Here is a 27,775-nt window from a genome sequence, read left to right on the forward strand (position 1 = left end):
TGTAGTCCTGAGATTTACATTTGCTAAGGACGGAGTTTTGAGGTTAAGTTTCTTGTAGGTTTCTTTAGTGAATTTAATAAAAACTTAATAGAACTAAAATTTAATAGAACATTACGTGTCATTTTTGAAGGAATTAAAGGTGTTTGATTTTTGGTTTCTGTTTTTTTTTTTTTGCAAACTAGCCGCCTCATCTCCAACATGTTGTCTCAGTTTACCATAGGGGAGCAGAAAATAGTACATGCATTTTGGAAAAGATCATGGTCACATTTATACAGAGTAAAATTTTACACTTTGAGTAAAACTGAAGGTAGTCAAACTTTCTGGGGAATTAGCTTCTCATAAGACAATCTCCTGAAAGTGAAAAGGAATTCAATACACTGGTGGGTGGGTTGGGGCAGAAGAGAGGTACATGAGAAGAAGAAAGAGTTTACACTAGTGAGAAATGATGTCGCCAAGCTCAAATGCCATTTTCCTCACTACTTTTTAGAAGTGCTCTCTGTGAGTGTGGTGCTACTTGAGTGCTGTAGGACCCCCAGCTCCTCTCCCACGCATTCCCCAGTATGTGTATCAACACGAGATTAGTCTCAAAGTGTGGATCTGGACACATCATTAATGGCCTTGCATGTACACTCTCCATGGCTCCCGTTGCTGCTGGATAAAGTTACAACATCTTAGCCAAGTATTTAAGGGACTTAACACCTTGGCCGTAATTAACCTTCCCAACTTTATCTCCTAGAACTGCCATTCTTCATGCAAAGCTGCTCTTATTTCCCCTGCCCTTACCCCCCTTTACCATTTTGTTCACCCCATGATCTGTATCCTCACATCAAGGAATCCTAGCCTACTTCTGCTTTTGTCTCCTCTCTCCACATACCAGGGGTGACTGGAGGCCTGCATGCAGCTCAGTCCCAAGCTATTTGATGCATCACAAAGTGAAGAGGCAGGATGGCAAGCAGAGCACTCTGTACCTAGTAAGGTTATACGCTTGTCCCCTTATGATCTACCTCTTGAGCTCCTGTATTTTCCTAAGAGGAAGACCCTCACCTGGGCCGTCAGATGTCAGCCCTGGGTCTTTCTCTAAATTACCTGCCCAGCTTGACGTACTGCAGGACTGAGCCTCACTTGGTGTCTCAGAGTCCTGCCTCCTGTTTCTGATAGACCATATTCCTCTTCTGGAATATTAGATGGCTGATTAGTAAGTGCTAATTGCCTACTTGGTCTCCTAATACTGACTCCTTGTTTTCTATTTTGTTTTGTTTTTTGAGACAGTCTCACTCCGTTGCCCTGGCTGGAATGCAGTGGGGAGATCTCAGCACACTGCAAACTCCATCTCCTGAGTTCAAGTGATTCTTGTGCCTCAGCCACCCAAGTGGCTGGGATTACAGGTGCCCACCACCACACCCAGCTAATTTTTGTATTTTTAGTAGAGATGGGATTTCACCATGTTGGCAAGGCTGGTCTCAAACTCCCAGCCTTACGTGATCTGCCTGCCTCGGCCTCCCCAAAGTGCTGGGATTACAGGTGTGAGCCACCACGCCTGGCCCCCGACTCCTTTTTGAATACCCTACTGCTGTTTTCTAATAATTAGCAGATTCTCTCTGCAGATTGCCAATCTCTCTCCACATTGCCTCTCTCTAAGGTTAAACATTTCTGCTTCCCTACCACTTGTCGGATGCTGACAAACTGTCCAAACTCAGTGTCCCAACCTGCTGCATTGGACTTTAGCTCACTCTTGGCATCAGTCCAAAAGCCATCCTTCTGTGAAGTATTCCCTGTTCTCAGTCATAGCTGATTTTCCCTTCAAGCTACTTTCTTGGCAGAACTACCACCACCTGGAAATATGGTCAAATGCAGTGGCGAGATGCTAAATACTGGTGCAGGAAATAAACTGCCCTCATATATGCTGTTTGTTTTTTCCTTAGTATAAATATCCCCACTGTGGCTGATCTTAAGCTACTACCCTAGTTGGAAAGGAGGGGCACAATGGGCTGTCACCAGCTAGTATGAACTGGCCCCAGTACCACATCCTGGTTATACTTGTCCTAATCTCATCTCCCATTCTGTCTTTTACTCTATTACAGCCACACTGGACTTCTCTCACTCTTGAATGTGAAATACTCTCATATAGCATATTAGCCCTTTCTTATGCTGCTAATAAAGACATACCTGAGACTAGGTAGTTTATAAAGGAAAGAGGTTTACTTGACTCACAGTTCCACATGGCTCGGGAGGCCTCACAATCATGGCAGACGAAGGAGGAGCAAAGTCATGTCTTACATGGCAACAGGCAAGAGAGAATGTGCAGGAGAACTCCCCTTTATAAAACCATCAGATCCCATGAGCCTTATTCACTATCACGAGAATGGCATGGGAAGGACCTGCCCCCATGATTCAATTACCTCCCACAATGTCCCTCCTACAACACATGGGAATTATAAGAGCTCCAATTCAAGATGAGATTTGGGTGGGGACACAGCCAAACCGTATCACACAGCTCTGGGCATTTGCAAATGGCATTCCTCTGTCAGTCACATTCTCCTTGCCCAATTCCCTAAGTCCTTACCTTTTATCTGTCTAATATTCATTCTTCTACCTCTGCTTGAATATCATTTCTGCCCCGGTTATATATCTTTTCACTAGGAAATCTTCGTCACTCCTCCCAGACTGTGTTGAGTAACGCTGTTGTCTTGATACCTCTTTGTAAAATTTGACTGTGTTTTTAAGGGCCGTCTTCCCACTAGACTGCAGGCTCCAAAAGGCAGGTATCATGCTTGTTTTGTTTCCCACCATGTTTCTAGCCACTCACTCTGTGACTGACACTTAGTGAACTCTCAAGCTTATGTGATGATAAGCTTTTGCTTCCTCTAAAGAATGGATATGCTTTTTCTTCATAAATACTGGGCACTAACAAATTATGTTTTTCTTTTCACTTCAGCAGAAAAGATGCTCAATGCTGAGTTTACTGTTTATATTTAATAACTTTTTAATGCTAGGCATTGCATATCTAGATTCCAGTACTTTTTAGTTTGGTCTAGATCTTCTGTTTTGCCTGTATTTGTAGTTTTACATTTCATTGTAGATATTTTTGAAAGTTGCCTCAAATTTGCTAGGTTACACAGTAGAATAGAGACAATCAGTTCCTCACTGTAGTCTGTTTCACTATAGAGCCAACACTCTCACACTGCCCTAAAGCAGGACCTCACATTGAGCCTTGAAATAGAAATAAATAAAGTGAAAGGATTAGGACATAATGTTTAGAATCATGGAGACCTCTGTTAGCACTGCAGTTTGTCACCAGTTTGCAATGTGACAGCAAACAAGTTCACTGTCTTCTCTGGTTTGAATTTTCTTTATCTGTTACATGGAGGTGATAATGTATTCCTCACAGAGTAGTTATGAAGATTAAATTAAATAATGTGTGTGAAATGCTTAGCACAGTTCCTAGCACTTGGCAAGTGCTCAGTAAATGGCAGGTATGATTACAAATAATGCTATTGAAGAAGACTTGTGTCACGGTAGCATCATAGAATCAGAGGTTTGGCAATAATAGTCCCCTTATCTGCAGCAACACCTTTTATCTTCTCCCATCCTTCCAATGACGCCCCTTGCCCCACCCATCTCTACACATCACAAAAAATATCAGTGTTTCGTGTCCGATTTTCTAAGAGTACATCACTAATTCCCCAGGGATAATGCTTGCTTGAAATCCCCCTAATTTCATTTGCTGGGAGAGAAACTTTAATTCAGTAAACTGAAGAAAATGCAATTTAGTACATTTCATCAATTTATTGTCACCTCACTTTGCCCAATTTGTGCAGGAAAGAACAGGTAAAGACATGGAAAGCAAGTTATAGCATGTTTAAGATTCTATAAGACCTAAATGCAGGCTTATACTTTGGCCAGTTTCAGCTGCAACCCCTGCACCTCTATCTGTGTGATCACAGCCTGGCATGTGAAGCCTCTGCTTACTACTCAGGAACTCCATGTTAGCCTCTTTGGGGCTCCAAGGAATGACAAAAACTGAGCCCATTTCATGGCTTTCTCAAATGAGTATTTTGAATAAATCTGACAAAATTGCTGGGTTCACCTCAGTCTTTCTCATGAGTTTGGTGTGTGTTTATTCTCAGCATTATGTATCAAACATCTATGGAAGAGCTGCTCTGTGTGGAATGTTGTCATAGGCAACATCTCACTCATGAGTGATGTGTATCAATCTTTGATTCCAAACACATTGATTTTCACGTAGACCCTTAAATGCTGTGGCCCCCATACTAACTTGCCTTTGCTTGTAACTTGCCCTTGGCTTAAAATGCCTTCTATTTTTCTCTGAGATCCAAATCAAGAGTTATCATTTTAGTTCAGATGGAGCTAACAATCAAAAGACACTATTTGATCATTCTCCCATCTATTCTTTCTTTTACTGAATGTTTATTAAACATGTACTGTGTTATCAGCCACAGTGTTTGATGATGGACGTACAAATATCCATGAAACAACATAGTCGCGGGCCACAGGGGCTTGTTTGTTTTACTAAGTGATACTAACAATAAATAAACGGGAGGAGAATATAATAGTGTTTATTATTTATGGAACACCTGGAACACCCATTACACATCAGATACATTAAAAGTTCCTTATGTCACCTAATTCTCCAGAAAGTTTGATAAGTAGATATGATCTTTTTTTTTGTACATAGAAACTGAATTTTACAGTTCTGTAATTTGTCCGATGTTTATCACTGAAATCAGAGACCAGGTCTGTATGTCTAGGAAGTTCGTATTTTCCTACTGTGCTACCTCACTCACTGCAGAGCATCCTGTACGTATATCATCACTTGTTATGGCATTCACTTGACTTAAAGGGTCTTTGCAAGCTGTTGAAACCCAGACACACACAAAGAATCACAAACAGGGGCTGAAGATTTTGAGTATAGAGGAGGCATGAATTAAGTACCATCAGTCACTGGTATAGGGCAAATCAGCATTTTGAATAGCCTGTGTCAGAGTCAAATGCAGAAGTCAAGTCCAGACAGGGGTGGGCACCAGATTCTGACGACCTGCCCAATATCTGGTTCAGCCTTGATAAGAAGGCAAGGGGCAGGAATTAGGGACAGCTCTTGGCAGTTCTGGAAGAATTTGTGTGGGTGATGTCTTATAGTCTAGGAGCTCCTGTGAAGTTCTTTGATCTGCCTCCTAACACTCTCTGTCCCTATCATGTCTTTCCTTTAGCTCTTTGTTGGTTTTGCAAGGTGCAGTTCTCTTGAGGCTGCATGTAACCAACCTAAGTTTTCTAGACTAGTCTCTTGAGCCAGACAACACCATTAAAAGTTTCTGGGAAGGCCGGGCGCGGTGGCTCAAGCCTGTAATCCCAGCACTTTGGGAGGCCGAGGCGGGCGGATCATGAGGTCAGGAGATCGAGACCATCCTGGCTAACACGGTGAAACCCCGTCTCTACTAAAAATACAAAAAATTAGCCGGGTGTGTTGGCGGGCGCCTGTAGTCCCAGCTACTCGGGAGGCTGAGGCAGGAGAATGGCGTGAACCCGGGAGCCGGAGCTTGCAGTGAGCCGAGATCGTGCCACTGCACTCCAGCCTGGGCGCGACAGAGCGAGACTCCGTCTCAAAAAAAAAAAAAAAAAAAGTTTCTGGGAAAAGAGCACGACTGAGAGTACAGGAGCCATAAAAACCTCTGTCATTGTCACCCCACTTTGGGCAAGTCATATTTTTCCTTCTTAATTTTACTTTCCTCATTTAAAAATGTGTACAGATGACTATGAAATGTTTGCAGATGAACGCAAGTGACTGCTAACAGCAGTTGACTCTGGGGAGAGCACTTTGAGGGCTGAGGGAAGAGAGAATACTTCATTCTTTACAGCATTTTAAATGGTGTGCATTTTAGCATATTGATATATATACACACACTATATATGCAAGCACAAATGTATACGCACCATATATTCATATATGAGATACATATATATATATATATATATATAATTGTAATGATCACTTATTACACTCCAGACACTGACTATAGAGCGTTGACCTATCAATCAAAGGATTTGCCCCCACAGTAGACAATGGGCTCTTAGATGCTAAAGATGGAGTCTTGGTCACCTGTGTTTACCTGAAAACTAACATAGCATCTGGCACATGGTAAACGTTAAATAAATGTTTGTCAAATTGCTTACTTTTGAAAAATAAATAAATCTGTAGAATAGAATGTTAAAGTAAACAACCTTCTGAGATGGGCCTCCAAAGATTGGGTATCTATATATTAAACCTGAACCCCAAGAGGATTTGAGTATCTGTGACTATCTTGCTCCCTAGTACAGAATGTTAGGATCTGTGGTCTCGGAAGTCAGAGCCAGTATCACAGACCAGCAGCAGCAACTGTCCATTTGGATTCTGGGGTGGAAACTGTTTTCTCTATGTTTTCTGACCTTTGCTATGGGTTACAGGTTGAAGGCTTGAAGGTTTTCAGGTGTTTGTAGTAGAAGATTAAGGCAAAGACCAAGACAGTATCTTGTTCCGAAGAAGGCAAGCAGCAAATGTGGCAGGTGAGGACTTCAAAAAAATTCTTGCATGCCAAGCCTTTCCTTTAGGCACTGGGCAGGAGTTAGTGCTGTAGGGGGTGACTTCCTCCTAGGAGCCAGCCTGTCGACATCCAGGCCTTTTTTGTGTGACATCTGCTCTAGCAGCCAGGACCTGGGTCACAAGCTTCCTTTTTGTCTTGCTTCTGTGCAGGGTGGTCCAGAGGCAATAGGAAGAGGAACAAGGGAGGGAGAATACTGTGTATGCAGAGTTTAAGTGATGTCTTCAGGGCTTGGAAAAATGTAATTCTGTTTGAGCAGTTTGCAGGCAGTTTTGCAACTCATCCCCCTGAATTAGGGACCAAATGAAGTCATTAGGCCCTAATCAAAAGCAGCTAATCAGGAGTCAGTGGGAGCTCTACTAATTAATCGCGGCTGGAACCCAACGAGCTGAAGTACCCAAGGCTGGATGAATAAAAGTAATGAAATTAGTATCAGTGCTGTGCAGTACTGCACAACTTCAAGAACAGGTTATGGGCTGCTCAGCTCTTCCTGCCATATTACAAATAAAGGCTTATTGTCAAAACATAGATGAGTTGGGAAGCAGCTTTTGAGCTTACCCTGAGCTTTTTGTAAGTCAAGATGTGTGTAAGCCAGAGTCAAAAGTGGAATCATGAAAAAAACAGATGAAAGGTGATTTTTTAAGGTGTGATAATATGACTGAAATATCTCTTTCACAGCTTGTAAATAATTTATACTCAGATTCTTTGTTGATGTCCTATTCTTTATTCTTTCGCCTAAATTGCAAAGACAAGAGGCTGTTTCAGGTGAGTCTCTTGTCTTGTACTCAGCACCGCACCTGGTGCAAGGTAACTGCTAAATGAATAGCATTTATTTAATTAATTCGGGTCAGAGAAAAAATTTGAACTGAGATTTTTTCATTCCAAATTTTGCACACCTTTTCCTATACCACTTAGGCAGAAGGATTCAATGCCCTTTTCTAATCAAAATAACAATTGTTACCTGCTAGCAGTTTTTGGTCCAGAAATGTTCACATACTTTGGATTACAGCTTTAAGATCTTAGAAAACAGAACCTCATGTCCAAAATTTAATTTCACAGGTGAAGAGACAAGGGCCAGGGAGTGAGAGGAATTTGTCCTAGGTCCCCCAGCAAATTTGTGACAGAGATAAGACTAGAGCCGACGTCCTGACTCAAGGTTCAATTGTTTCCCTCAGCACCTGGCCCTTTGCTTTCAGTATTAGCAGTCATCCTTTTTATTTTATTTTATATTAACTTCAGGGATACATGTGCAGGATGTGAAGGTTTGTTACATAGGTAAACGTGTGCCATGGTGGTTTGCTGCACCTGTCAATCCATCATCTAGATATTAAGCCTAGCATGCATTCGCTATTTTTCCTCGTGCTCTCCCTCCCCCGCCCCCCGCCCACCCGATGACAGGCCCCAGTGTGTGTTGTTCCCTGCCCTGTGTCCATGTGTTCAGCTCCCACTTAAAAGTGAGAATATGCAGTGTTTGGTTTTCTGTTTCTGTGTTAGTTTGCTGAGTATAATGGCTCCATCCTTGTCCCTGCAAAGGACATGACCTTGTTCCTTTTTAAGCAGTCATCCTTATTAAGTGTTATCTTTTTGTCCTCTGAGATTTCTAGAGCTATTAGTCTGTCTAAATTGAGGCCAATTAAAGAATTGCAAAAGTGTTTCCAGAGTCTTTGTTGGTGGCCAGGGCAGTTAGTCTGGGACACGAAGGAGGCAGGAGCCACCTAGGGCAGAGGGATTGTCTGCACTAGGACATCTCTGTTAAAAAGGGAGGACTTGTTTGTTTATGGGAAGATTTCCATAAAGACGGTCTTCTGAGTGAAGGCTGGGCTTTAAGACGAAATGAGAGACAGTGTTGGTGGAAGAAGAGAACTTAAGGCCAGAAGTTGTGTGTGTGTGTGTGTAATTATGCATGAATATGTTTTATTTATTATAGTCTATGTGTGATTTTGTATTTGAAAGTAGATGCTTGATTCCACCACAATTAAAAAAAGGATATGCTTGGATTTGTCTGTAGTATGTGGGTGTAGAGGAGTTCATTTGAACACAGGCACTTTTGTGTGTCCAGGATGTATCGACAGCCTCCTTAGAGGTGTCATATGTGCAGGGAATACTGAGAGAGTGCATTAGTCTACATGTCTATATATATATTTTTTCTTGTTTGTGTGTGTCTCATTTTCCTAGATTTCTCTCTTGCATGTTTGTGGGTATGAGAGTCTGTTAGTATTAATATGTGAATGGGTGTGTGCTATTTGTATGGGGAGGATGATTTAGGCAAGGCTTTGAAAGTGTGCATTTAGAAATTGAGGGCATCTCTGTGTTATTATGAGGGTGTGTGTGTTTGTGTGTGCATTTTAGAGTGGTTGGTTATCTGTGTGTATTTGCAAGGAGAGGGGGAATTCAGTGTGTTTCTGTGTTTGTGTGTTTGTCTGTGAATGGTATGTTTTGCAGAGGAGTGTACTTTTTATGTTTGAAAGTTAGGCAATCATGTAATTTATCATCCAAATGGGGATATGTTTGAGAATGAAATATATATGTGTGTGAAAGGATGTCTTTGAATATACTTTTAAAAATGCATTTAATTTTGTATGTGTTATTGGTGTCAGGAATTAAGAAGAAGAACAGAAGTACAGGAGATGTCATTAAATTATATAGATCTCTCTTCGACTGTAGCCTTATAACAGGGACATTAATAGAATTAACAGGTAAGAACAGGTCAGCCCCAAAGATGTGTATGTGTATGTGTGTGTGTGTGTGTGTGTGTGTGTGTGTGTGTGTGTGTGTTTTACCAGATCAATGAACTGAGAAAAGAGGTCATACATATCTTGTGGCGACAAAAACCCATATGGTTAAAAAAAAAATCAGCACAGTAAGTAAGGGAAGAAATGTGAACTACATTGTGCTAGAAAGTGTCTTTTATGTACAACATCCACTTTTCTGTGTCCTCTTTATGCTTCCTGCCTTGTTCCCCATGAGTAACTCTGGCTTGTGACGGCCAAGATAGCTGAGACCTTTCATTCTCTTACCTCCAAAGTTTGGAAAAATAACTCAGTGTGACCTCTATCAGGTAAGAGAAAGAAAGAGGCTAGGGAGAGTTGGCTGCTTCATTTCAGGTGAGTCAGAAAAGAAATCCCAGGGATGCTCCTACCGGTCTCACTCTTTTTCAGAGTGTAGCTTCTGACTCCCTGGTTTATACGTGCACCCCCTGGGGTTGGGAAATTCACTTGCTTAGTTCTCACTGGCTTTGTGGGGTATAGTGAAGAGACTAGAATGTTACTGCTTCTACTCTACCATGTCAGTGTAGCAGTTTCTCTGTGGCTTCATCCCCCAGTCAACCCTTTTTTATGTGCACTCTATATGCTCATTGCAGTGGAATGACTGCAGTCACTTCTGAATGTCATAATAGTGCTAGTAGCACTACTAGTAGTACCAGTTGTGTGGTATATTGGAGATGGCCACAAATTCATTGTCAACCTCTCATTGAAAGGTAGAATCTAATTGTCTCCCTTGGAATGTGGGATGGCTGTCCTACTTATTTGACCAACAGAATTTGTCAGAAGGGACTTTCTGTAACTTCTGAAGCTGTCTCATAAGAAGCCTTGTAGATTCTGCTCATGTCTCTTTCCCCTCTGGGAAACAAGTCACGACTCAGGGATAAGCCTGAGACACATGGAGAGAACATCCTGATCAATCTGGTCTTTGCTGCTACCCTGGTCAACAGCCTGAGCTGGATACCTGGCTGACAAGTACCACCTTTTTCCTACACAGATGACAACCCAGCCCATAAGCACCAGGTGAGTGATTGAAGAAGTCATCCCGGAAGTGGGTGCTCCAGTTCATGCTGCATAGGTTGGAGACAACTCTTCCAGCTGAGTTCTTGTGATGCACAAAACAATGGTTGTTTGATAATATTATGCTTTGGAGTAGTTTCTTTCATAACAATAGATAATTGGAATAGCATTACTAGAAATAGCTAACATGTATTGAGCCATTGCTGCTTGTCAGAGTATTTTCTTAGGAAGATACACACACACACACACACACACAGAGTTATATAATACATAATACACATTTATTTAATTGTATCTGTATATTAATCTAAGGGCTTTGGAGCTTTTATTATTCTCATTTTACGTAAGAAAAATCTGAGGTTAGGCAACTCTTCCAGATCACACAGCTAGCAATTGGTAGAAATGTATTCAGACTAGGACTTTATTTTTAATGGCATCTCTCCCTCATAGCTCTGTGCCTTTGTTCATGATGACGTCGATATTTAGAAATACACTTTTTGTTTTCTTGGAATAGCCTTCCCGCTCACCCCACTCTACTCCAACTGACAAATTCTTTCTAATCCTTCATGGCTTAGCTCTATAGTGATGTTTTCCTACCCAAATCCATGTAGATGTCCCTCAGCAAGTACTGCACTGCCTTCTGCCTAGCTGCATGAAAACAAGCAAGTTACTCCACCTCCCTGAGGCTCAGTTTTCTCATCTGTAAAATCAGTTAACATGACTTCCTTACAGGTTTGTTGTGAAGATTAAATGGGCTGGCAGATGCTAAAATGTGTCATATATGGAGGACCACGATGCACACACTAACCATTATCAAAGCTGAACTGCAGGCTGGAAGGATGAGTTCCATAGTCAATTACCTTTTGCGCTATATGTCTCTGGGTGTACTGAGTTGCCTAAGGTACCACTTGTGCCTTCAAAGAGCTCATAGTTCAGTGGGACAGAAGACAAGTAAAAGAACCAATATATTAATGAGATTCATGGCAGGATAGAGGGGAACACAGACTCTTTTAGTCTCAAAAAGGGGCTCGTAATGCCTTTGAGGAGGGCATTTCATGAAAGATTACCTGGAGGTGAAATGAGCCCTGTAGAATGAGAAGATATTAGTGAGGCAAAGAAAAAGGAAAACCAGGAATTCTAGGTAAGAACAAGCTTAAGCAAAGATATAAAGGAACCCAGGAGTAGGGTGTATGAGAGAACCTGCAAATAGTTTGATACCTACTTGCATAACAGATTTTGGGTGAAGGTGGTCTGGAGTAAAGAAGCAGGAGAGGCCTTTAGAGAGAACTTTGAATTCTAAGCTGAAGCCTTTATCTCAAGGTCAGTGAGATGCTATTAAAGGATTGAGAGCAGTGAGTGTAGATGAATAATTCTGCATTTTAGAACCATTACTTTGGAGCCTGTTTTGGAAGGGCAGGACTGGAGGCAGAGATATGGATGGAGGATTGTTCAATATTCTAAAAGAAGGATGATGGTAGTGTGATCCAGGAGCATGGGAGTGGGCCTTTGAAGAGATGCCAAAGCAAAAGAAAGAAGGAAACTTGGTGGCTGGCTAAGAGGGATAAAGGTGGGGAAGAAGTCTGAATGAACACCTTGGTTTCTGACTTGGGTGACAGTTCATGGTGGCACCCCACATTCAAATAGAATTAAAAGAATCCAGAAGGAGGGACAGCCTCTTCTCCCTCTGGAGATGGGATTTCTGCAGGGAGGACACTGGGTCCTGTGACACTAGCTGTGCAGGTCACAGGCCTGCAGGAGCATTGAGCCAAGCAGGTCATTACAGGCATATCCACATCTGTTATAAAAACTGAACTCTAATCGTGCCAGACCCACTCTGGCATAATAAGTGTGGTTTTTAACATAATGCACTGCTGGAGCGAAGTTGTCAGAAAAGCAGGAGGCGGAGGAGGTAATCTGTGAGACTTCAAAAGAGAAGATTGAAGCCATTTTATGTGGCTGGAAATGAGTCATTTGTCAGCAATGCCAATGTGCTGTCAGCTTTGGAGGAGAGATGACGGGGCACCCTGGGGAGAGGGCTGGTGAAAGTGTCAACCTTCAGTCACCAGAGGCCATGTGTGGGGTAAAAAGTGTCAGTCACATCACATCCCTGTCCTGACCTGGGTTAGAGGAAAACCAGGGTCACAGCAGAGCATTAGCCTTGTAACCAAGGAACCTTGTAACCCTCCTCTCTCAGGAAGGAACTGATGTGCTCAGCGTTCTCAAAGACTGTTCAGAGCTTTAATTCCTCAGGGCACGTGCACTTTAAAAGAATACTTGGCCTGCCCTTGTGACTCCAGGAGAGGGGATGTGGGCTTCTCTAGGCAGAGCTCCAGGCCCTACCAGGAATAGCCCCAAGCAGGGTGGCAGCCCAAGGAGACTGTCCCACCTCCATTTACTGGAACTACCTCATGCCTGCTATGCTACCTGGATGGCTTCATCCTCTGAGAAAATGCCGCCACGAGACTGGAAGCTACATGTGGAGAGGGATGGGTTTGCTTTTGCTTATCACAACCCCAACCAGGCACTGAATGAATGACTGGATTAGAATGAAGCTTTCAACACTTCTATAATCCCTAGTGTCAGAGCAGCGATCCTGACTTAACGATTTGTATGTAGTAAATGATTTTGGAATGAAAAAAAAAAAAAAGAACAGTTGGAGTGCAACACTTAGGAAGAAGAAACTAAGGGGTAAGAGTGGATTGGTGGCAGAAAGGAGGAGAGATTTCGAGCAAGGACTTGCCTAAGGTCACTTACATAGGTGAATACCCCTTCTCTCTACCTAGTTGCCAAGTCCAGGGTTATCTCTGGGTCCTAATAGCTTGGAAGCCATTCCTGTGAGTGACAAAGTGACAACCCATTCTAAATGGAGTGATCCCTGCTTTGTAAGCTATTGCATTACCTGACACTCCCCTACCCCCATCATGCCAGTATCGATCACTTGGATACTTACTTGGGATACAGCAGCAGATCGTCCTAACTGGTCTTCCAGCCTTCATTGCTCTGCTCTCATCCATTTTTTTTTTAGGCCATAGTGACCATCTTAACTTGAATTGAGTCTTCGTCTTTCCCTGTTCTTGGTGTCCTCCCGAGCTACCTTGCTTTGGTCTCTAACGACCTATGCCATTTCAATCTCAAAGCAGTACAACTTTTCCTTTGTTCTCTTCACTCTACTCATGCTTGCCCTTTTTAGTTCCCTGAACACAGTGACGTTTTGTCTTTCTCTAGAACTTTGCTAGGTCTGGTCTCTCTTCTCAGGTAATGTCTATTCATCCTTCAGCTTCAATATCACTTCTTCAGAGAGGTACTTCCTGACTCTGACTAAGTTGCACCCCCGACCAATACAACACATAGAGACTGTCTTGTAATACTTTTTTGCTTTTGTAATTTTTATGATTATTTTATGTTATTGTTTATATTCTGACATCCCATTTCGATTCTGAACTCCTTAAGAGCAAAGATAATGCTTGTCTTTTTTGCAACTGAATCTTTATGCCTATATGAATGCCTAATGTCAATGTTTCCCAGATATTTGTAGGATGAATAAATGAGGCCGGGCACAGTGGCTCACACCTATAACCCCAGAATTTTGGGAGGGTGAGGTGGGAGGATCACCTGAGGTCAGGAGTTCGAGACCAGCCTGGCCAACATGGTGAAATCCTGTCTCTAGTAAAAATACAAAAAGTAGGCGGGTGTGGTGGCACATGCCTGTAGTCCCAGCTACTCGGGAGGCTAAGGCAGGAGAATCACTTGAACTCAGGAGGTGGAGGCTGCAGTGAGCCGAGATCATGCCACTGCACTCCAGCCTGGGTGACAGAAACAGACCCACCTCAAAGAAAAAAAAATGAATGAATAAATGAGTGAGTAAATGAATGAACAGACAACTCTTTAGTAATTCTGGTGAGCAGGAAAGTTTGGGACTCCATGCACCAGGCAACATCACAGATATACCAAATGACTTATGTAGGCAAAGAGACAGGCAGGAATCAAGGAGCCTTATCAATAACCTTCCTGCCATTTTAAGCTATTTCCCTCTCACACTTTCTGTGGCAGGATAGCTTTGAGGAACAGAAGTTATAGAACACTTTCCATTAGACTGGTGGTTCTAAAAATCTCCTAAAGACATAGATTAGAGGGTCCCACCCCAGTGCTTCTGATTCAGTAGGTCTGGGGTGGATTTCAAGAATTCACATTTCTGTAAAGTTCCCAGGTGGTACTGATGATGCTGGATGGGGGAGGGTCACACACCTTTAGAGATAGTGCACTACACATAATCTCTAGAGGCAAGGACTCTGCTTTTCACATTTGCTATTGCTATATGCAGATGCTATTGCTTAAACATACATACTGCTACATTGTATATGCTCAAAAATTGTGTTGAGTATGTGAAAGAAACTCGGTGGGCCCCTTTGCCCATCATGTAGTTCTGTTCCCAGAGCTAATTCCTCTTATCCATTCCTATTCCACGTTAGATGATCAACGCCATCACAAGCTCCCCTTACCAACCACTTGACCTTCTCTAGGTAGCTTTTATGTTCCACCCATCCTCCCCAAGAAACATCATCTATCCTTGTATTTTCTGTTCCTAAGGCTTTGATGATATTTAGTAAACCACTTCAAGTTATGATGTTAACCAGTAATGGCAGATCAACATGTCACCTCTTTAAAGAGAAATTTTATTCTAACATTCGATTGAATGTTGACCCATAATGGTGATCAACTTGTGCAGTATAGCTTGCTGGCTAAACTGAGCCTTTACAGATCTTATTAAAAGAGTTTTATTTAGTAAACTATATAGCATTAAAAATAATTGTGAGGGCCAGACGTGGTGGCTCACACCTGTAATCCCAGCACTTTGGGAGGCCGAGGCGAGAGGATCACCTGGGGACAGGAGTTCGAGACCAGCTTGGCCAACATGGTAAAACCCAGACTCTATTTAAAGAAAAATATAAGAATTAGCCAGGCACGGTGGCACGAGACTGTAGTCCCAGCTACTTGGGAAGCTGAGGCGGAGAATCTCTTGAACTCAGGAGACAAAGGCTACAGTGAGCCGAGATGGCACCACTGCACTCCAACCTGGGTGACGAAGTGAGACCATCTCAAAGACAAACAAACAAAATGATTGTGGGGTAAGCTGTGATAAAACATCTTAATAGCAAAAATTACTTGTCTGTACTTTAGAAATATCCACATGCATAGTATAAATTGGTGTGTTAACTCTGATTGTTTCTTATCTATGCTACGATATTTATTGAGGAAATATTTTGGTATAGTAGGTAGAACTGCCATATACAGCTCAAAAAATAGATGCGTGCATACATACTTATATAAGTACATACGTATATATGTATGTAAGTATAGATATGGGTAAAGATGTATGTGTATATGTTTTTTTCTTCATGAAATCCAAAAGGTTTTCCCTTTTTACCTGATCTATTGAGTCTATATATATTAAGTTTTATTCTAAGAAATAGGGTCTAGTATAATAAGCGTTATCTGTTTTCATACATACTAGATCGTGTCACTCACCTCACACTCACTAAATAAGCATTTAGTAAAATTTCTGAAAAATTACTTCTGCTAGATCAAGCTGTAAACTGTTAGAGACTAGAAGTGATTTATTTATTTATTTTTTTATTGGTGGCAAGGCATCTCAATCCCTGAGCAATTTACCAGGTTGATTTAATTTAGAGTCACTTCCATGCTTTCCTGGAGATCTACCCTAAATCTCTAGCTGAACAATGTTAGAAGTTGATGAAATGTTCAACCCTATGTCACACATACACACAAAGTTCAATTTCAGCGCTGATACTCTCATCTGCAGGCTCGGTACTGCTTAGAGAAAATCAAATATTTTCTTTCCTCCAGAGTCAGATAGGTGCTTGTGACAGCAAGAAATGAGAATGAAAACTAATGCACTGAGCACATGCTATATGCCAGGTGCCCTTTGTAGGTTGTCATGATCCTATGCCAACCCTGGGAAATAAACATCATTTTTTTCTTCCAGGAAAATTAAGCAAAAAGCAGAAAGAAAAAAAGGAAAGAAGAAGTCTGGGAATGAAGTTATATGCTTAAGGCCATGCATCTAGCAAATGGCAAAAAAATGGATGAAGACACAGGACTGATTGTCGCTAAAAACCATGTGGTGTGTTTGAGCAAGGTCAGTGCCACGGTAGAACCACTTGTGTTGACCACATGCCAGCTATGGGTATAACTAAAAAATATGAGGAGTCAGAAATCATTTTCAATTATGTCCCTCCATTTGTTTCACTCCAGGGAACTGTATGGGATCTTTTTCTCTACTGAATTTCAAGACAAGGATTTTGTGCCACTTTTCGGAAACTTTTCTGAGGTGTCTTTCATCTCACGTCTTTTTGTTTTATTTAATTTTGAGAATCAGACTAAGTCCCTTTCATTTATGAATCCTTCTCTAAATCCACCACTGAAAGTAACTTTCTTCATTTACTTATTATAGAATCCTGTGCTTTTTATCAATCATTTGACAATTTGCAACTTGCCTTAAACCTATGTACTAGGATATTAAATATTTTCTATTTAAATGTTTATTAGGATACTAAATTAGTTTAAGTCAAGGGATATTAGGGTTGATGATAGAGATGTGTGAGGCTGAAATTTCAAATCAAATCAATGGCATTAGTTTGTTCAACCTCTAATTTCCTTCCCAAGATGGAGAGATAGATATACAGAGAGAAAATGGGATTTCCCTCATATTTCCAACCTGCTACCTTTGAAGCCCAAGTTCCTCCCTGTAAAATGAGAATAAAAATTATTATCCTGCCTTGCTCGTGAGGCTAATGTGAAGGTCAGATGAAATAATATAAGGGGGAGTGCTTAAAAAACACAAACAGTTGTTATCATTAGTATTATATTAATAGGTCAACAACAAAAACAGGAACAAAAAAACAAAATCCATGAATCCATGAATCACTTGAAAAAAAACCCAAACTGCTCTTTAAGTTAAAGTTCTTAGAAGACTGCCCACAATAATCACGTATGTTTTTCTTTTTTTCTTTCTTTTTTTTTTTTTTGAGATGGAGTCTCACTCTGTCACCCAGGCTAGAGTGCAGTGGCATGATATCGGCTCACCGCAACCTCCACCTCTCGAATTTAAGCGATTCTCCTGCCTCAGCCTCCCAAGTAGCTGGGACTACAGGCGCCCGCCACCACGCCCGGCTAATTTTTTGTATTTTTAGTAGAGACGGGGTTTCGCCATGTTTGCCAGGCTGGTCTCGAACTCACGAGCTCAGGCAATCCACCCACCTCGGCCTCCCAAAGTGCTGGGATTACAGGTGTGAGCCACCATGCCCGGCCATATATGTTTTTCTTGTGGTGACTTCATGCTAGCTTATTTTGCTTATTCCCAAATTCTTGGTAAAATTCAATTTCTTTGTACAGTTTACTATTATACAATTAGTAAAGATTTTAAACAAGCATCAGCCTATTTTTAATAGGTTTCCTAAGCAGTAAAGATTAAAAACAGAATAACCAATGGGGATGGGGAAAAGACGGTTTAAACTATCCAAGAAATAACATCATTATTCAAGAGTTTATAAAATATGTTTAGCAGTTTCCAATTGCTTGCCAAGAATACACAAATCATTCTCATTTATTTAACTCTTTACATCTCAGTAAATTTGCATGTACTAATGACATTTCAAAATGAACATAGTCTAAACCCTTCTTTTCCCAATGTAGGGAATTTGAAAACATCTGTAGCCTTAGGAATTTTGACTAGATCAGAAACAGAAAGAATACGGCAAGTTGGTCTAATACTGTCCAACTCCATGGCCATGGCAGGCATCACTAATGGATTATAGTACTTTTCCACTGAACTACGAAGTAGCCTCAGAATCACTCTCTCCTCACTGCTCCCAGCAGCTGCTATCAATCAACTGCAGCTTTCCCACTGTAGGAGCTCTTAAATTTCATTGTTTAGCTCTGACATTTTCAGAGGATATAAATGCAATGAATTTGCCTAACTCCTAAAATTCATTTTCTTAAAAAAACAATCTGTTCCTATTCTCTGAAAGGTGATGACAAATTTCAGCATTTAAGTGGTATTTCTCATTCAGTTGTCTGTCTTCTCTGTTTCCCAATCTGTGAATGGTACTGGTGTTTCTCAGTAGGAGACGCCAAGTAAATGAAGCCGCCCAGCAGGAAACCCTGTTTGGCAATTCTAACAAGGCTTGAAGAATTGGTTTTCTCATTAGAAACAACAAAAGTTTTCTATCTGGTGAATTCGCAAGTTCCTGATCCGGTGCTCTCCTGAACAAAATATTGATGCATAAGAAATACAAATGAAAAGTAAATCCTCAGTAATGATGGTATCAAGCTTTCACCTAGATTATAGGAGATAAAAATTCCATTTCCTTGCAATGTATTGTCTCTATTGATAGACTTTAACTATGGGAATGGGAGGCTTTTTATCTCTTGAGTGGGGATTACCACATGATGAAATCCTACCATGTGTCTATGTCCTTCATGCGAACTATCTCACTGAAATCACAATAATAATTGTTAACATATACTAAAGCTCGCTCTGTGTCTGGAACTGTTCTAAGTACTTTACTTGAATTAACTCATTTAATCCCCACAAGAGCACTATGGAGTAGGTAATAATAACATTTTCTAACAAATAAGGAAATAGAGGCAAAGAGAAGTTGAGTAATTTGCTTGAAGGTCATACATTAGTAAGTGGGGCAGCTTGCATTTGAATCTATGTAGTCTGGCTCCAGGATCTGAACTTAGAACCACAGTATTATACTACCTTATGATGTCCCCAAGGGTTGAGTGTTACACTTATTTTTCCAATGAGTAAAGCAAACTTCAAAACCTAAGTTGCTTGCCCCATTGCCTTTCAGCCAGAAAGTGGCAAGAATTAGATAGCAGGGTAGAGACAGCACTTCTCATCTATCACCTTATTTGATTCTGGCTACCACCCCATGATGTAGATGGTAGTATTTCCCCCATTTAACAGATGATGAAACAGGTTCAAGTTCGATTGTAACTTCTCAACATAACACAGTTTGTAAATGTAGAGCCAGGCTTTGAATGAGGGAGCCCAACTGGAGGATGTCCATGTGATACCAGTTATCAAGGAGCTGACAATCAGATCTGAAAGAAGGAACAGTGCAAATATGAAAAAAATCTTTCAAGTCTGATGGAGCAGAGACATCATGAGGCAGCTCTGAAAGAGGACAAAGGGCTCAGAGAAAAATCAGAGTGATACGGTCAGTTTCAGCGATGAGGAGGATCATTAATTGACTCTTTAAGAATAAGTATAGGGTAGGTTATGGAGTCTTAAAGAAGGGTGACTGCCAATATCTGTGGGGGTAGGGGTGGGGACACTGTGTGTTTGTATGCTGATAGTAAGGAGATCAGCATCTAGTATTCAATTTCCCAAGAGGCACTAATATTTAACTGACAAATAAAATAGAAGATTGTTGAAGATCTATGGTTAATATCTGTTTAATATCTGCTTCATCAAATGCAATGAAAATGTTTCTGAGCCTTATTTCAGAGCCCAGAAAGAAAGATTCTGGAATTTAGCTTTTCCTTATTCATTCTCGTTCTCATTCTCATTCTATTGCCATTTTTCTCTTTTCTTCTTTCTTTCCTCTCTTTTTCCCCCTTTTCTTCCCTCCTGTTCTCTCTCCTTCTCCTCCTCTTCTTCCTCCTTTCTCCCCTTCTTCCTCCTCCTCTCTTCCTCTTCCTCTCTCCTCCCCTCCTGCTTTCCCTCTTTGCCTCACTTCCACCTCACAGTATTCTTGGGACTTCTTTTCAGCCCATAACAGAATTCTGTTCTTTAAGTAGGGCTTTAAAAAATTGTGACCCTTAGTTTATTTTAATTCCATTTCAGCCTTTGATATGTTGGCAGTAAATGGTTCTTATGTTCATTCCTTCCACACACAATCTCAGCCCCCATTGTGCCATTAGATTTGTGTATCTCCTCTGCTATTCTGCCTTATATGTGTGTATGCATATATATATGCATATGAAATATAAAATGTCTACATATATAGGTTACACACACACATTCACTGCTAGCTCATAGTTTTGAGGTTTGAGGGTTGCTGGATTTTCTTTCCCAATCATAAACAATGTTTCCATTCTACAGCCCTTCTCTAAAGAAGACCCATAAAATTTGACTCGTGAAGAGAGACAAAAAAATTCAGGAGGCGAAAGTAATATGGGGAGAAAATGAAAGAGATTTAGTGCAGCTATCAACCGACCGTTGTGCTGTCTTTAAGAGTCTGTTGAAACAACATAATAAAAGGTAATAAAGGCTGGATTTATAGCCTACCTGGAGGAAATGGCTGCCTGTTTGTATCTGTCCCAGTTGCAGACCACTGCAGGTCTTTGCCTTGGGAGCAGGATCTCTTTTCCTTAGAGATCTCTTTTTTTTTTCCCCTTGGACTCAAGGGACATTAGAAAGTATCCAAATTAGGTTGGCAGGTAAGTTAAACATCTCTGGTTCTTTCTCTTCCCTTCTTTGCTCTGGGATTTAAGGACCCAGTGTTGTTTCTTTTAAACGCTGTATTTGATTTGGTTTGCCTAGGAATGCCCTCAGTGATTACTAAAATAGGTAAAGAGAATTTTGAACTTTAAGAATGGTCATGCCCACTCCTATGGGATTAAGGGCTTATTCTTTCACCTTAAAGTTCAAATAAATATCCCAAAACTTCTAAATCAGTACAAATCAGTCTCTTGAAAGGAAAGTGAAACACACTGCCCAGGTAGTATGAGAAAATCAAGGATCAAGAAGACAAGAGGAATAGATGGTGTCTGCTCACAAAAAGGTCTGGACCATGTTGCAGGAGGCAGTTGGGACAGGGGTTAGTCTGCTGAACCTATAGTGCTCTTTACTGATTGATGGGTGATCAGAATTTTGAAGCAATTGGAGCTTATTAATTCATTAATTCTTTCATCAAACATTTATTCAGCATCCACTTAATGTCACACCTTGAGCTAGTGACAGGGCTACATAAGTGAATAAGAGGTGAGAATTGAACAATGAGAACACTTGGACACAGGGCGGGGAACATCACACATCGGGGCCTGTAGGGGGGTGGGGGGTGAGGGAGGGATAGCATTAGAAGAAATACCTAATGTAGATGACAGGTTGATGGGTGCAGCAAACCAACATGGCACATGTGTACCTATGTATCAAAACTGCACGTTGTGCACATGTACCTTAGAGCTTAAAGTATAATAATAAAATAAAATAAAATAAAATAACAGACCAGGTCTCTATCCTGAAGAACCCAGCCTAGAGGAGGAGAGAGCCCCGTCATACACAAGTCAATAAATGCAGTGATCAAGTCCATAATGTCAGTGTATGTGTACAGGGCTCAGGAGGCACAAAATAGGGGCAGGGGCCAAGCTAACACCAAGCATATTGGAAGGCTTCAGAGTACAACTGGGCCTTGATATTGTGTCAAGTATTTGCTGAATGGGCAAATGAATTAATAAATTAAAAGACTAGGGAGAAAAAGAGGAATCAGAAGATAGGAGTTCTAGATCTAATTACCACTCACTGTGAGATCTTGAGCAAGTCTCTTCCTCTCTTTAAGCCTCAGCTTCCCCATCTATTTGCTGAGATTCTGGATAGTCTCTAGCTTCTCTTCCACCTCAGGCATTCTAGATTAGATTATGGAGGATAAAGGGATATTAGCATCTTTTCAGATCTTGGGTCTTGGTAGCCGGTCCAAGCCTTCCTTCCTATCTCCCTAAAAAATAAGCCCAATTTTGTTCATATTGTATGTTTTCTCATTGCTTGTTTCTAGGCTTGGTGTAGACATGTGGCTCTGGCAGGGGGGGGGCTCAGATATTTTGCAAGTTAGAAGTTACAGTGACCACTTCCTGTTCCCTACCCCAAAATAGAGGTTGAGGCCAAAAGGAAAGCTAAGAAATTTGGGGGAAAAAATGGAAATGGAGCCACGGGGGAAGCAGGAAGGAGGATGCCAGCAGCAAAGTGCTGAGTCCCGGAAGAGAGAGATCTCATTGCTGGAGTATGAGTCATGGTAATAGGCTGAATAAATCTCCATCAAGTCAGGGCTAATGTCGTCTGCTGGAGCCCATATCATGTCATAAACACAGAGGTCCATCCCAGCCAGGGCTGTGTTAATTGTCTGACTCAGTCAGCAGGGCTGGGGAGCCTGAAATGAAGGATTAGTTCAGGGGAGTGAGTTCCAGCCTCTCCGGCGACCCTGGCTCTGCATCCTGGCAGGCTTGAGCTCCTTATAGAAAGACAGTCCAAGGCAAGGATGGCCAGAGAGAGGGACAAATACTACCACAGAGGGGTCCACAGTCTGGATTTGGGGGCCAGTCAGTAATCCTTGAACCCCAAAGTAACTGAGGGAATCCTGGGGTCCTTCTGCCAGGGACCTCTCCATTTCTTTCTTTATCTCGATTATCTTCTCCCTCCTTAGTCTTCCCCAGCTTTCCTGTTTTCTATTTCTTCTTTCCTCTTTCTTCCTTCTCTCTTTCTTTCTTTCCTTCTTTCTTTCTTTCTTCTTTCTTTCTTTCTTTCTTCTTTCTTTTCTTTCTTTCTCTTCCTCTCTTCCTCTCTTCCTTTCTTTCCCTCCCTCCCTCCCTCTCTCCCTCTCTCCCTCCCTTCCTTTCCTCCCTTTCCTTCCTTCCTTCCTTCCTTCCTTCCTTCCTTCCTTCCTTCCTCCCTCCCTCCCTTCCTCCCTCCCTCCCTTCCTCCCTTCCTTCCTTCCTTTTCTTTCTCTCTCTCTCTCTTTCTTTCTTTCTTTTCTTTCTTTCTCTCTGTTTCATTTTTCTCTTTCTCTTTCTTTCTCTCTCTCTTTCTCCTTTCTTTTCTTTCTCTCTTTCTTTCTCTCTTTCTCTTTCTTTCTTTCTCTCTTTCTTCCTCTCTTCCTTTCTTTCTCTCCCTCCCTCCATCCCTCTCTCCTTTCCCTTTCCTCTCCTCTCCTCTCCTCTCCTCTCCTCTCCTCTCCTCTCCCCTCCCCTCCCCTCCCCTCCTCTCCTCTCCTCTCCTCTCCTTTCCTTTCTTTTCTATTCCTTCCTTCCTTCCTCCCTCCCTTCTCCCCTCTTTCTTCCTTTCTAGCAGCATTGTTTTCTCTCTCTTCTTATCTTTTTCTCTTCCTCACACTCCTCAAACTTCCCCTCCCCTCCTTTCCCTTCTTCTCTCCCTATTTTCTTTATCTCCTTCCTTCTGGCCACTCATCCTCTTTCTACTTATTTCTCTTCTAATCTCATTTTCTTCTTCTTCTTTTTTAGAGACAGGGTCTCTCTCTTCATCACCCAGGCTGGAGTGCAGTGGCATAAGAATAGCTCACTGTAACCTCAAACTCCTGGGCTCAAGCCATCCTCCCACTTTAGCCTCCCAAGTAGGTAGGACCACAAGCACACATCACCACACCTGGTTAATTAAAGAAAAACTTTGGTAGTGATAGGGTCTTCCTGTGTTGTCCAGGCTGGTCTTGAAGTCCTGATCTCAGACAATTCTCCTGCCTTGGTCTTGAAAACCTTGGCCACTACACTTGGCCTCTTTTCAAAGTATGTGTCTCTGTTTCCTCTCTCCTGTCCTTCTCTTCCTCTTCTTCCTGTTTTTACTGTTTGTTCCTTTCTTTCTCTTTGCTTCTTTTCATACATTTTCTTGTTCTTTTCCTCCCCTTATCCAAGCTTGGCAGCAAATGGCCTGAGGTTTGTCCAGTCAGAGGAGTGAGGCCCTTACTGCATCATCATCTGCAAAATACCTTCATGATTTGATCCTCATATTAGCTTTCTGATAAAAATATTTTTTCCCAAACAAGGAAATTAATACTCAGGAAAGCTAAGTGACAGGCCAAGCTCACACAACTACTAAGTGGAAGACCTGAGGTTGCATCTCAAATCTGTCTGAAGTTATTTCCCAAACAGAATTTGGAATTGTGGTAAATGTGGCAAGAAAACCAACCTTGGCTCATTGACAATATTACAGGGTCAGATGTTCCCTTCCATAACGAAGAAAAAGGTTGTAGCAGTAAGCTTGTCAGTCCTTCTCTCCTGTCCTAGGGCCTGACTTACTTAACAAATATTAAGTGACCAACATATGCAAGCGTGACCATGACATTGAGTGACTTAATGCTGAGGACACAGAACTAAGTGACTTTCTGTATGAAACTTGCATTCTCACAGGGGTGATAGTTAATAAGCAAGTAATGAAATAAATATAAAAATGTAATAGGTTATGGTGTAGGTGTCCATGGATGTGGAAATGTGTTATGTAGGTGATGAGACTGATGATAGAGGACATTGAAAATCATTGGGATTTTTGTGCTCATGTTTTTTGTCTGTATTATTGCCATTTTCAAAAATATGTATACTGAAATCACAGCTTTTATATACACTAATAACAAATAGTTTAAAATATGCAATGGAAAAACCTATTCTTTGTAGAATAGTACCATGAAAAGTAGTTCCACTGGGTGCTCATAAAACCTTCATGAAGGCCTCTTCTACTATAATTTGGGCTTGAGCCTGCCTTTTGCCTGACTCCCTTTTTATGGGGTGCACCATTGCCAACAACATCTAAAATTTTCATTTCAAATGCTCTTTGAGCTAATTTTGGTTACCCAGGGGCTCGAGGGCAATGGGTTCTAGCTGCCATCACACTCTGCCTTATTATGGAGGATTTAGGCCCACCCTTGGTCTCTCAAAGTGAGATTTCCTTCCTTATTCTTCCATTCAGCCCAATCCTCTCTGTCTGCCTGTGGCCAGGCTGTGTCATGTGTCATGGGTAACAGTCACCCAGGGAAACTTGCCGTCTGGCAAAAATGCCATGTTTTAGTCACAAGAACTTTCCTATGCCCAGTACTTCTGTTTACTGTTGGGAGAGGATAATTTTCTATGTTTCTTTATTGGAATGGAAAATAGCCTGAAGACAGTGAAGGAAGATCATGATGCTCCCTCTGTGACTTAGTCACACTTTACCCCATATGTAGAATGCTTCCACATGCAAATATCTCCCCTCCTTCAAAGCCCACTCCACATGGTACCTCCTCCATGGAGCCTTCTTGAGTAACATAATGCTCTACCCATCTTCTGAAGTTTCATAGAAAATCTCTTCGAGCCAAAGTGGCCTGGATACATAACCTGCTTCAACACACACCAGCTGTACAGCTTAAGCCTTCAGTGTTTGCTGCAGTGATATCACCTGTACCACAGCTTCTTCTGCAGTGTGACCTTTTCACTTCCCCATGATGAACTACAGTCTAATTTCTCAGTTAATCCATGCTTGCCTTATAAGTACCTTAATCAAATAGACTGTAATGGAAGTGGGATTGCATGACTTTCAGATACTGTTAGAAGAAACCAGCTGCCACCAGAAAGCTAAGGCACATAGAGTGGCCTCTACATAGGTAGGTGGCTCTTACAGGCAGTCTCAGCTGAGCCCAGACATCAACTCACCTCAGGTTCCAGACCTGTACATAAAGAAATCTCTTGTTGATTTCAGCGTCTGGACATTTGAGACCTTCCCACTTCCCCAGGTATCCTGGAGCATAAACAAGCTCCTTCTGTGATATCCTATTCTAATTCCTGGCCCACAGACACCATGAACATGATCAAATGGTTTTATACCACTATGATTGGGTGGTCTTTTATGCAGCAATACAAAAAATCTAGAGCAGTGTTTCAGTTCTTAAATGAGCAAAATGGTATGATACTGTCAACCCTAGAGTGTAGTTGAAAATTAAATGAAATAATATATGAAGCACCTGGCAGTGCTTGACATTTAGAAAGCATTTAATGAATATTTTATTCATTTCCTTCCAACTATAGTAGCTACCTGTCCACACATCTTACGTTTTACTAAAATTTTTGCTCTCCTGTGGCAGGAGTTGAATCATATTTAAATTGTAAGCCCTGTGTTACCATTGTGTATATATTATATGCTCATAAAATATTTACTGAGTAAAAAGATGAATAAATAACTATAATGGGCACTGGATTGGGAGCCAGAAACTTTAGTGACTAGCTGTGCGTTCTTGTTAAGTTTTTTTCTGTTTAATAATTATTTTTTCTTATGTTAAAATTGAAAAGGCTTAGGCTGAAAGGGGAGATATGGTGGCAGATTGAAGAAGACCTAGCAACTGTTTTTAAATTCTTAAAGAATTGTTATGGGGAAGAAGAATGGATTTCTCTGTTTGACTCTCAAGTAGTACAGTTAGGGACCTGTGTGGAATACACAGGCACAAGACAAATAATTATCTAGAGTCAGATTATTCAAAGATGGAAGAAATGCTTTGTGAGCTAGTGAATGCCCTGCCCCTAGAGGTGTTTCTGTGGGAAACTTGAGTGTAACCCTCCTTCTCTGCTGTAGAGGGTATGCAAGCATTTGAGGAGGCAAATTCCATCCCCTATGTTCCTCATTCTACCACTGGATGATTTCTTTCAGCTCCAAAAATCTTCAAATTTGCAACAGATCTTCTGACTCTAGTCTTTCCTGTAATTGCTACGTCAGGGGGTCTTGAGTGGAATGGATAGGAAGCTGGCAAGTACAGCAACCTGGTAACAGCCCAGCTTGTTTATTTCAGTGATGCAGGGGAGGGCAGAAGAAGTGAGGCATTGTAGGGAGGAGTATTGATCAGGAACTAAAATTTAAGTGCACTTCCAAAGATGATTAGAGAGCCACGATTAATGCTCTGTAGGGGATCGCTATGAGGGCACTAAGTAACAAGAACTGGAAAAACCTCTGGAAAGTGTGGATGCAGAAACCCTAAGTGATGGGGGCTTCAGAGACTGAAAAGTAGGTTTGTAATTTTTCATAGGAGCATCTACATTTGTCAGGTAAGAATAGGTTACATTGCACCCTCAAATAACTTCCAAAGGTCTTCAGATTAACACCACAGAAGTTTAATTCTCATTCATGCCAAATCTACTCCCTTCTTCAGGGTCATAGCTCAGCTATCCAGGTGGCTTTGGTTTTGTGGCTCCACTTTCTCAACATGAGACTCCAATAGAGGAAGAAGGAAATGTGTGACCTGGAGAGTGGGAATGGGTACTGGAGACTGCTGCATCAGCAGCGAAATGCCTTATATCCTCAAATGACATGTGCTTCTCCTGACAGCTCATTGACCCAGAATTAGCAACATGGCCCTTCCTAACTAGAAGGGACCAGGAAGGATAGTCCTTCTATGTGTCCAGAAGGAGAGAAGGACCAGATATGTGTGATCATGTCTCTGTTATGGGAGAAAAGAGAATTGAGAAGGAAAGAAGATCCACATAGTGTCTGAGGAGCTGAGACAAAAGAAAAGTAAGTCATCTCATTGAGCCTCAGTTTCTTCATCTCTCAAAGAAAGATGAACATACCCATTGCACTAAGGGTGTCATGAAGATATTAGAAAAATGCACATGATATCTTTAAATCTCTTT

The sequence above is a fragment of the Hylobates moloch genome, unplaced genomic scaffold (genome assembly GCF_009828535.3).
Source record: "Hylobates moloch isolate HMO894 unplaced genomic scaffold, HMol_V3 SCAFFOLD_10, whole genome shotgun sequence".
NCBI classification, from domain to species: Eukaryota; Metazoa; Chordata; class Mammalia; order Primates; family Hylobatidae; genus Hylobates; species Hylobates moloch.